The following is a 12,749-nucleotide window of genomic DNA, read 5'->3' as shown; positions in this document are numbered from 1 at the left end:
AATGCTTTCTTTAAAAGCAGAATTTTCAGGTAGCCAGTTTAGATTTTCTCAAGTGTTCTTTATTTTGCTTTCATGCATGCCTGTCGAGAGCTTGTATAGAGGAAGTGATTTAAAACTCCATGCTGGTCTTGTCTTGTTCACAGCAAATTTATAACTCCTTCTGAGAAGCAACGTTTTTCTTCAAAGGCTTTGCACAGTGAACATCTTCTGTCCTGGGGCACCCTCGTTTCAGGTGTTTTGTTGTCTCTTAAACTAATATACTTGCCCCACTGTTTACAGAACAGAGGGCTTTCTATGAGAGAATACTGGAATTATTGAAATCCTGTCTTTTAAATAACTCAAAGAGCAGAGAAAAATAAATAATGAAAAACAGAGTTCATAGCACAAATAACAGAGTACAACCATAATTATTTTTTCATAATATTTCATGTTGGTCCCAAAACATCTTTTGGTTGTTCCAGATTATCATTTGCAGAAAAGCATCTTCTAACACAGATGACAGAAATGTTTTTCTCTGTTTTCTCCATAAAATTTAGATGATGCTTTTCAATTAAAATGGCATAAGGCTAGCAGCCTTCCCCAACTTCCCACTAAAGCCCGTGAAGAACATTACAACATGTACACACATACAGGAAGCTTTTTTGTTCCTCCCCAACTTTCTTTTCAGTCACACTATTTCTATTTAGCTTTAGAAATATAAGCACTCACCAAAACAAGTAGAACTATAATAGCCCCAACTTGGCATTGTTGCTCTAAGGTGGTCTAAGGTGTACCACTTCACCCAAGGGAAGGTACTCTTTCCACATTCAGTCAGAAACAACAACTTCCAGGTAACAACCCTTCAGTAAGAAGGCAAGGCACAGCATTTGACCTTATGGTAGCTATGGAAACTGATGTCTGTGCCACTTTAGCCCCTGAGTATAAAATCATGTCACATTAATTTTTATGCTCACATTTCAATGATTTGAAGCCCTTTGGTTTAAATGTTGGGTGTCAAAACAATTCCTTCCTCAGAAATTATTCCAGCAGAATTATATTGGAATTATTTCTTGAAACCCCAAAGAGGGTATACATAATATGTATTCACAAACAAGTTCTGTCAACTTTCACTGCTAAGTGGCATGTGCTATGTTCCTCTTTTCTGCTGTAACTGAGCCCAGACGAGACCCTCCACCTCTCAGGCCACCTAGGAGAGCCTTGTAGCAGGTCCTGCGGGTGTGCCAGTCACAGGACTGCCTGGGTCTATGCCAAAGGTCTGGGCAAAGATCTTTAGGTTCTCAAATCCATTTGAAAACCACTAGATTTTTTAACCAAAATATCATTTATTAACATATTTATTTAAATATATGTTTTTGATTATGCTATTACAGTTGTCCCATTTTTTTCTCCTTTTATTCCCCTCTGCCCTACATACCCCCCCTCCCACCAGTGTTCCCCCACCTTAGTTCATGTCCAAAAGTCACACATGTAAGTTCTTTGGCTTCTACATTTCCTATGCTATTCTTAACCTCCCCCTGTCTATTTTCTGCCTACCATCTATGCTACTTATTCTCTGTACCTTTTCCCATTCTCTCCACCTCCCATTCCCCCGCTGACAACCCTCCATGTGATCTCCATTTCTGTGATTCTGTTCCTGTTCTAGTTGTTTGCTTTTGTTTTTCTATGTTCGGTTGTTGATAGTTGTGAGTTTGTTGTCATTTTACTGTTCATATTTTTTTACCTTCTTTTGTTTAGGTAAGTCCCTTTCACATTTCATATAATAAGGGCTTGGTGATGATGCACTCCTTTAACTTGACCTTATCTGGGAAGCACTTCATCTGCCCTTTTTTTCTAAATGAAAGCTTTGCTGGATAGAGCAATCTTGGATGTAGGTCCTTGCCTTTCATGACTTGGAATACTTCTTTCCAGCCCCTTCTTGCCTGTAACGTCTCTTTTGAGAAATCAGCTGACTGTGTGATGGGAACTCATTTGTAGGTAACTCTTCTTTTCTCATGCTGCTTTTAAGATTCTCTCCTTATTTTTAATTTTGGGTAATGTAATTATGATGTGCCTTGGTGTGTTCCTCCTTGGGTCCACCTTCTTTGGGACTCTCCAAGCTTCCTGGACTTCCTGGAAGTCTATTTCCTTTGCCAGATTTGGGAATTTCTCCTTCATTATGTTTTCAAATAAGTTTTCAATTTCTTACTTTTCCTCTTCTCTTTGTGGCACTCCTATGATTCAGATGTTGGAACATTTAAAGATGTCCTGGAGGTTCCTAAACTTCTCCTCATTTTTTGGTATTCTTGCTTTTTCATTATTTTCTGGTTGAATATTTCTTCCTTCTGGTCCATAGCATTGATTTGAGTCCCAGTTTTCTTCCCTTCACTGTTGATTCCCTGAGCATTTTCCTTTATTTCACTTAGCATAGCCTTCATTTTTTCATCTATTTTGCAACCACATTCAACCAATTTTGTGATCATCCTGATTACCAGCATTTTGAATTGTGCATCTGATGGGTTGGCTATCTCTTTGTCATTTAGTTGTATTTTTTTTTGGAGCTTTGATCTGTTCTTTCATTTGGGCCGTTTTTGTTTTGTCTCAGCACACTTGTTACATAGTGAGGGGTAGAGCCTTAGGTGTTCACCAGGGTGGGGCAGCCCTTGTTGCTGCATTTTGGTGCTGTATGTGGGGGAGGGTCTGAGAGGGAACAATGGCGCTTGTTCTCGACAGCTTTCAGTCATTTTCTCTGCTACCCACAAGCAAAGTGGGACCTTCTGACGCTGATTCCTGGTTGGGTGAGCTTGTGTACATTCTAGCACCCTGTGGGTCTCACCAAGGAACTCTCCTGTAAGGCTGAGAGTTTCTCCTTCTGCCCTGACAACCCCCACAGGTGTTTTCAGTCAGAGGCTTTGAGGCTTTATTTCCCCACTGGGCCCCTGGGTTGTGGGTCTGTCTCACTCCCTAGTTGTTTCTCCCACTTTATTTGCACCTGAATCTGTGACTGCCTGGTCCTGCAGCTGCTGCCTCACTGTGAGTCCTCTCCACCCCGCTGCCTGTGTCCTCCCCTCCTACCATCTGGGTGAGTATTTCTTCCTTAATTCCTTGGTTGTTGGACTTCCATACAGTTCAATTTTCTGTCAGTTCTGATTGGTTTTTTGTTTTTAAATTATTGTTGTCCTCCTTTTCTTTGTGTCAGAAAGCACTGTGTGTCTACCTAGCCCTCCATCTTGGCCAGAAGTCCTAAATTTCTGTATACAGGTAAGAGAAAATGACCCTCTATCAATGCCTTAGCTATATTTAAATTACTTGGTTTGCTATGCAACTCTGGTTGTCATCTGGCTTTTATAAAAGCCTTTCCTTCAGTGTCTGAGCTCTGCCCTGCTTTTTTCTCATATATGTAACTATCAACCTACCCCCCAAAAGAAAACATTCCCCTATTTCTCATCCTCTCCCCAAATTGCTCATATCCATAGGAATGAATATACAAACAACAGTTCTGACAATGTCTCTTTTCATTTCTACTCTACAAAGTTACCTTTCTCTCCACCTCTATCCAACTTCCACGTTCCAAAACAGTCCAGATCAAACATACCTCCCCCAACACACACTCCAGAACCATCAAACATGAATCACCAACCATAACACTTGATATTGTCAATAGTGAATTTTTAGTGTCCCTCAAGCATATTGATGGATATGTGACAGATTGCATTATCTGAAAAGGGGTCACACTGTCTCTGCCATCCCACCAGCTCTTATTACAACATGATTTTTTATACCCTTCACACTGAGAATCATGGTTTAATTTCCTTCTCTTTGAACTGAGTATGACTACAGCAGAAATAACACTGTGATTTCCAAGGATAGATTGTAAAATGTGGTACTATTAGCATATGATTCTCTTGGAATGTTTGCTGCTATTATCCAGCCAGTATATTCTGAGGAAGCTTATGGAAAGGCCCATGGAGAGAGGAACATAAGCCCACAGTCACTATCCTGGCTAAGTTCCTAGCATTGACTTGTCTGACAAGTTCAAAGTGGGTCTCCCAACCCCCAGCTGATCTCTCCTCCACCCCGCTGCCTGGTACAGCAAAGAGCAGGGATCAACTACACCTGTTGACTTTGTAGTTGCTATGCTCAAAACTGCAAGTTCAACAGAAAAATAAGTGATTGTGCTTGTTTGAAGCCATTGCATTTAGGGATCTGTGTTAGGTACCTGGAAGTAGGGTGCTCCTGTAACAAAAGGACTGAAATATGTGACATTGCCCTTGGATCAGGCAGCAAGTGTAAGCTGCAAGGGTCTCAAGAACAGTTAGTGTCAAAGGGTTAACAGAGTACTAGCAAAAGCCTAAATAGACTAGTGGAGGCCATTAGTGAGAGCTTAAAGAAGGGTAGGGAATATGTTACTGGGCACTGGAGGAAAGGGGACCCTTCTTAAGTCATGGCAGTTTGACAAAAAATTTGCCTCTGTTAATGTGGAAAATAGGAAGTATGTCTGATGAACCTGATAATATAGCTCAGGAGAATTCCAGAAAAGGTATCGAAGGTACCACCTGGTTTCTTCTAGCTGCCTAAAATAAAATGAGAGAGGTAAGAGGAGCTAAGAAAATAACTGATTAGTTTTCAAGCAAAATTTGAAGAAATATAAATGATACAGGGCTCACCAGGGTCCCAAAATGAAACTTTCACATTCCTGTCTCTCAAGATGGTAAAGCATTCTCCATTTAAGAAATTGATCCTAGTCAAAGATTAAATCCAGGATGGTATATAACATCCTTTGTTAAGATCTCCAGAAAAGTTAAGGTGATGCCTCACAGTGCCCCTCACCTCCATATTGAGAGTTTCTCCACCAGTTGGTCTCCCATTCAAGGCATTCAAATCTTATCACGTATGGGAATGCAGCCAACTGCTCTGGAAAAATTCTAAACTGTCTCATTTATATATTTGAAAAAGATAGGCATCGAGTCCTACAGAGGCTCAATAGATGCTTCCAAATTCTAGTGAAGGAGACTTATGTTGTTGTTATCTTGAACTGTTCCTGCCAAGCCCTGTCTAATTTGTAGATTTGGGAAAAGGGCTTTTTGTTTCTTTGTTTGTTTGTGTTTGTTTTTGTTTTAAATTTAATTAAAGATTGTGTGTTATGCAGCAATTAGGTAAGTGGTAAAAAAAAAGGCATTAGCTTTATATGTGAGTTAGGTAAGTACATTCTGATGATTTCCCCAAAATAGCAATTCTCAAGGAAGTGAATAATACCAATGGTAACAAAGAGAGTTAAAACTTATTTAATCACCCATCACAGCATTATTTAAATACTTGTTCCATATTATTAAAATAGGCAAAATGTGTTTTAACCTAACTTGACTTTTTTGAAATTTTCTCAAGTGTCATTACTATAACTTTAAAAGAACTCAGTCATAAACCATGTAAAAAAGATACCACAGTATTATTTTTACATTTGACTGTAGCCGTAAGAAAATAAATATGCCAAAAAAGTTAAACCACAAGCATACATGGCTAAAATAATTAGACTGCATTTAAGAAATCCCCCAAATGAGGTGACTGGGGTGGTTTATTAACCTTTTTTCTATTTTTTCAGTAATTTCCACAATTTCTAAAATATATATTATTTTATAATAGAAATATACAATATGCCAATTTTACAAAAACTAAATGATTTGATGCACCTTCAACATATAGCAAAATTTTGACTATTGGCTGTCGTCATTTCAGGATGTCAAGACACACAAAACATGTTTATTTTACTTTCTTGAAAACATTTTTTAATTCTTACCCAAGGATATGTTTATTGGTTTTTAGAGAGAGGGAAAGAGAGAGAGAAAGAAGAGAGAGAAACACCATGTGAGAGGAAAACATCAATTGGTTGCCTCCTGGATACACTCAAATGAGGCTCAAACCCAAAACCTAGGTATTTTCTCTGACCGGTGATCAAGCCCACAACCTTTTGGTGTGGGGGACAATGCTCCAGCCAACTGAACTACCCAGCCAGGGCTCTTGAAAGCATTTTTATGATATGCTATATGAAATTGGTTTCTTCCTTATTTTGTTTTCTTACCATTCATTGGACAAAATGCCAATTTTTTGCAAAATATTTTTATTTATCTTTCTACATAAATAATTAGCACATGCCACTAAATGGTTCTGCCACAAATATTGTTCCCCCAATATACATATCCTGTCTGATGGCTCCTCATGTTTCTCAGGACAACTTTGTGTGTCCTGCAGCACTCCAGGTGATGGATGCAATTTTTTTCTTGGCTACCTCTTAAAGAGCTGTTCTTCTATAATAGTTTTGACTTCCTTCTCTGTGTAGATAAATCACCGATTTGAATCTTCATCCCTCTCTCCTCTTTAAATCTGTATTTCTCAGTGTTCCATTAATATCTTCACAGGATGCTTATATGTTGAAGACTTCATGGTTTCTCAGTTTCATGCTTATTTTCTTATGTAAAAACTTATCCTCAATTTTCCATATTTGATATTCATTCATAGCCAGACTGCTCCAAAATTATTTATCTGCTTCTTTCAACTTATCACTGAGTTTTCTTTATTTCTCTCTTTTCCTGCAGTCCTAGGAGTAAAAACATTTCATTTGGAGTAAATGAGCAACCCAAGTACTCAGCTGTAGCACAGAGTAGACATTCAGTCAAATCTTAATTCATTTCACCCCTCTCTTTTTAATCTATTCCTCTTGTTATACCAAACAAATGCACACTTCTCTTCATTGTGGTAGCTCTAAATCCCCAGGGTCACAAGCATCTTTCTTACCTATCGCTTTGCCACCATAACTCTTCACCATAAATCCCCTCTGACACTCTTTTTTCTCTCTTTGCCATTAATGCAGATGATTGATCTGAAGCTGTAAATTCTCCAGTAGTCGACCCTATTGACACACATGATACTTCATGATCAAGCAAGCAGACTTGCTTTCAGTAAAACTGAAAGGAACTTATTTGAAAGTCAGAGAGAAAAATAATCTGGGAGTATCAATGATGTGGAGTTGTTGATAAGAAAATCTCACATTTAAAAACTTATCATTTAATTTATTTTATCCATTGACAATTTTATTCTGATGTTTGTGTGTGTGTGTGTATACATGTGTTTGCTTGTTTTTTGCATTTAGGAGGAAGGGAAGGTATGACCATTTTAAGAAAAAATAGATCCATTTGAGCAAAGCTGAAAATATTAGTATGTATGCTTATCACAAATGATTATAATGTGATGACTTGTAAACATAATTGATAGTTAAGTAAATGAAGTATTCAATGACATGCTTTATGTGTGAAATAGAAACTTTATGAAGTAGGCTATACAAGGCAATGCAATAATTTGTAAATAAACACGGGACATGTTAAATGTTGCTCAGATAATTAAGGGCTGGCTAAATAAGGTGAAAATCACTTTTGATTTTTTACCTTAAGTTCTCAAAAATCAAATTATATTACAAACGTAGACAAGGAGGTCATGATTACCCTTCATTCTTGTTGGTTGCATTATCGGTTGGTACAAGATTTTGGAAAGTAGTTTGGCAATATCTATTGAGAATAATAAAATATTTGCAACTTATAAGCCAATAACTGCACTTATAGAAATTATTTTGGAAAAGTAACCCAAACATAAAAAATATACATTTTTATGACAGTGAAAGAAAAACATAGTAGCTAATATGACTGCCCTCACTCAGTGGAAATTATGCTACAAATGAACAATATTATGATAAATGCCATACTATGGAAAACATGCTATGAAAAGTAATATGATTAATTTTGATACTTTTACTGCAATTCTACTTGGAAAGAATAAAATGTAGAACACACTGCCAAAACCATAGAACACAGAAGAAAATATGGCAGTTAAAATTAAAACTACTTAAAATCACACTATACAGACATAAATGCCATTAATATTATGGTACATTTTGTTCCAGGTAAAGATTGACAAGCTGTTCATTAGTAAGATGGGTACTAATGGGTAGTAAGATATATAAACAGATATAGTTACACAAATATATAGTAACTATAATTGTAGGGTTTATAGCTTGCTTTTTATTGTATACTGTTGATACTACATGAGAAGCAAAACAAATTGAAGATAAAACAAGATCACTAGTATGATAAAGAAAAAAATTAATTAGAGAGAAAAATGAAGGAAATACTGAAACATATTAACGTAATTGGAGAAGTGCAATATGGTTGATTTTTATTTTAGCTTTGCAGGGATTTTATTTTTCTGCTTTTGTTTTTGTATAATGAGTATTCAATAAGTACTTTTTATTTTGACCACTCAGATTCAAACACACTTGCTCTTTGGAAAACATCCCAAAATAAGTGGGAGGTAAGGCCGCCTGTAGTTCAAAAGGGGCAGCTTGTACCTTCCCCAAAAGCTTGGCCTCTAGTCCGTTAGGTGTGTGACACAGGCAGAGCCCATTAGACATTCATATCCGTGGCTCTGCGACTTGGCGAGTGAGTGAAGTGTAGTGAGAGCTCAGTGATTTTAAGTGACTGTGGAAAACAGATGTGGCCATGTGTTCAAGAGTAAGAATACTAGTAGTTACAAATTAGTCAGACTTTCTTGGGGGGAATCTTGGCCAAAAATCTGTAGGTGACTTTTTTTAAAGGAGCCCCTACATTTCATCAGATAGGCAAAGGATTCCATGATCCAGGATAGGTCAAGAGCCCTCGATGTAGGTCCGAGATACTGAACTACCCCAACCATTTTTGAGTTTTGTCTGTTCCTTACAGGTACCTCCACTAGACTTTAATGCCTAGTGGGCAGCGATTTCAATGAATTGATCTGTTGCTTTAGTCAAGTAATGAGTCAAATTGATGAACTATTTGTTACTACCTTCTACCTGTGTGCAAGGTTAGGCAGAGTGGACACAGGCAGGAAAGTCCTCAAAGACCTGGAAGATCGAGGAGACACATGGATGTGTGAAGTCACTGCATTTTCCTCAGAACCCTTGACAAAATGGCAAACTAGATGGTCTGAAAAATTCCCACTGCACAACATCTAAAACTCCAGATAAATTATACAAAATATCCTGTTGAACAAAGGAATGACCTTGGAAGTCAATGGCAATCTTCTGAGCACTAGAAATTCGAGTCCAGGATATAGATGAGTCCTGAAGAAACCACAAATCTATAGACCTAAGTGTTCCCAAGTTTTGGGCTTTAACAGGCATATACAGGAGAGAAACTTCTGTGGTCAAGGGAAATCCAATATTGGGTTAACTTAGGGATTTCCTATAGTTACCAATATTGAATTCCTGGTGACTTCAAAAGTCTTCCACTGACTTATTTGTGAGGAATTGAACAAGCCATGATCTCTTCATATTTCAATCTCTCTGCTAGTATCACTGTAGTAACAATACTCTTAATATATTACCTTTGCAGATATCTAAAAATATTAATACATGTTACATCACTGTATCTATGTATGGACAGCATTCCTGCATCAGACCCTCCAGATGGGCTACTGTTATGTCAGGTACTAACCCTAGGTCCAAACAGTGAATATTATTCTGACATTTTATGCTTAAGGGATCACCTGGCACCCTCTTCCTCAGCAGGATTTATATGTAGGAATGTCTTAGAAGGAAGTGTGGAAGGAATTGTGAGGCTTTGTCCAATTAAGATGAATAAAAAGATAGTTCCGAAAAAGAAATATTGCTCTCCGTTCATAAACAGGGGTGAAAGGGACAATTATTTCATTTTATCCAAAACAGTAACTTAAGCATAATACATTTCTGAATTATAGCTTTTAAACTCTAGTAATAAACAATCAAAAGAAAAGAATTTATATGCAACATTGGATGCATTACATAGTAGGAGGTGTATTTTAATATGTTACATTAAAAATATGACTTAGAAAACAGAAAATGTGCTATGTCAGTCACTCATCTATATGAAAGCACATAAAAAATAGATATGTGTGTCACAATACACTGCAATTTGTATTTGTGTTCTTTTGGGGCATAGATAAAGGGAAATGGCAAAAGTCTGTATAATATATTAACTTGATTTAAGACTGATAATTAGAAAGAGGAGCTGAATAATATATTAAGTTTATAAGTATCACAAAATTTCAGTGGTTTGCAAGTGCTAGCTATAACTGAAAATGTGCTTATGAATATAGAGAGGTTACAGCTTTGAGTAGGAAAATTCAAAATAAGACTTAGTCTTTGAAAAAAATATAAAGTAATGCATTTTGGATGAAAAAGTCACAGATAATCAGGGAAATGGAGCTACTATACTTTGAAAACAGTAATGTTGAATAAAACCTGGCAGTGATAGTTATAGAAAATTAGTATAAGATTGCTCAGGATGATATTGTGGTTTATAAAAACTGTTTGGGCAGCACACGCAGAGATAACACATCATGAGTCAGACAAGTGTGTCCATTTATGAAAACCTCAGTACCAGGAAGATGTCATCATACTGGAGTGAATTCAGAGAGAGCTACAAAAATGATTGAGGGTCTATAAGGGCTGATGTGAGGCAAGATTAAAAAGAACTAAATATGTATGGCTTAACCAAACATAGTCTATATGGCTGCAAAATGTAAGGTGTTCACAAACTGAGGAAAGAGAGAAAACTTTTCCAGGAAGTTTAAGTGAAGGTTATTGGGAACATTCTGAAGAAAACTGAAAAACAAAAAGTTAAGGTGAAATTAGGGCTTCTGAATGGTTTAGGTAGAGAAAATAAGTATACAGTTTTGGTTCCCTAGAACCATTTTGCAAAGGGAAAAAAATACTATTGGGTTGGCCAAAAAGTTTGTTTTCTGTAAGATGGCTCTTAGTAGTGTTTAACTTCATTCAAAACAATTTTGTTAGATTATATTGTGACAGCTATCATATCAAAATGCATTTAAACAAACTTATCAAAATTAGTGAATTTTTTGTGTAGCCATTTTAATATTGAAGTTAAGAGAAAATATACAACATTTTGGCATACAATGCTTTATTATTTCAAGAAAGGTAAAAATGCAACTGAAATGCATAAAAGTGATTTGTGTAGTGTATGGAAAAGGTGTTGTGGCTGGTAGAACATGTCAAAAGTGTTTTTGCAAACTTTCATGCTGGAGATTTCTCAATGGATGATATTCCATGGTCAGGTAGACAAGTTGAAGTTAGTGATCAAATTGAGACATTAATTGAGAACAATCAGTGTTATACCCCACAGGTGATAGCCAACCAACTTAAAGTATCCAAATCAATAAAATTATTGGTAAAAATGAAAAATGTGTCTTTTACTTTATGATAAAAACCATACGGACTTTTTGGCCAACCCAATATAATCTCTCTGCCTTTCAATTTCCACATTTTTAAAGTCAAGAGTAGCCCTGGCTGGCGTAGCTCAGTGGATTGAGCACAGGCCTGAGAACCAGAGAATCTCGGTTTGATTCCCAGTCAGGGCACATGCCTGGGTTGTAGTCCAGTTCCCTGCAGGCCAACTCCCAGCAGGGGACGCACAAAAGGCAACTATACATTGATGTTTCTCTCCCTCTCTCCTTCCCCTCTAAAGATAAATAAATTTTTTAAAAAAATAAAATAAAATAAAATTAATTAAGTGCTAAACATGAGTATGTAATATGAAAACTTGAATTTGTTGTAATTTGTGACATCAAAGAGCTTACAGTATCATGAATAAGTAAACATGTACTGAAGTACACAAGCAAAATATGTTCATGGTATAATGGAGGTTCAAAAAAGAGCTACTGAGATTCCAAAGAATTGAGAGACAAATGTTTCAAGGATGAGAAGGACAAGGTGGAATTAGAACTGAGCCTTTATGGGTATCAGGAATCCAAAAAAGAAGGGATTAGAGGGGGATTCAAGGACTTCATAAAAACATGTGAATTACACCTGAGGAAAAATACAAACCCATGGCAAAATGCATTAAGGGGCTAGGTGTAGCTGAAACAAATGCGGAAAAGTATGGTGCGAGAACCTGGGCAGGCATGTTGTCACTCCTGGGAGAATGACTGTGGTTGGGACTTTAATGGGAATTGAGACCATAGAACAATGGGTTTCAAATATTTTTCAGGATTTTGTCAAATAAATTCTTAAACAGAAGCCTAATCTATTGGGTAGCTGTAAGGAAGCACTGTTTCTCTGTTTGAAGTAGGTTAGAGGCCTAGCCTCCTGTCCCCCAGCATTCCTTCAAGCTTACTTCCTCGCTACTCCCAGAAGGCCCTCGCAGAGACCCCTAGCAACTGGTGCACAGTTTGAAAAGCACAAATATTAGCAAAAAATGCATAAGAATAGTTGAACAAGACAACGAAATGACCAGTATAGAATTTTTAAAAACGCAGAAAGAAATGGTAATAATGGGTTGATTTGGTGGTAGCTGAGAGATACAAAAGATGTGGCTTTGATATTATAAAGTCAAATACCACCTCTTCTTCACTTAAAAAAAAAACAAACTCATTGCGAGAAGTAAAATAGATGATACCTCAGATTTTCAGAATGGCTGAGTGGGACACTATAATGTGATAAACTGAGAGTGTGCATTTTTATTTAATACATAATTTTGGTTTAAAAATGAAATCTACTTTGGTTCCCTTAGCCACTCTATTCCATATTTAACTAACATACAGTAATAACATATGGTGGTTTAGAAATTTTGCTTAATAAAGTTTCTTTGTGTTGAGTCTCAAATTAATGTAGAATGTTCATTTCACCTATAAATCTCAAATTCATGATGTCACTTCTTTTGTATGGTTAGGATAATTGGCAACAATATCGAAGACTA

The sequence above is a fragment of the Sturnira hondurensis genome, unplaced genomic scaffold (assembly GCF_014824575.4).
Source record: "Sturnira hondurensis isolate 20B ecotype Veracruz unplaced genomic scaffold, ASM1482457v3 Scaffold0011291, whole genome shotgun sequence".
Taxonomy (NCBI): Eukaryota; Metazoa; Chordata; class Mammalia; order Chiroptera; family Phyllostomidae; genus Sturnira; species Sturnira hondurensis.
This window is presented reverse-complemented; position numbering follows the sequence as displayed.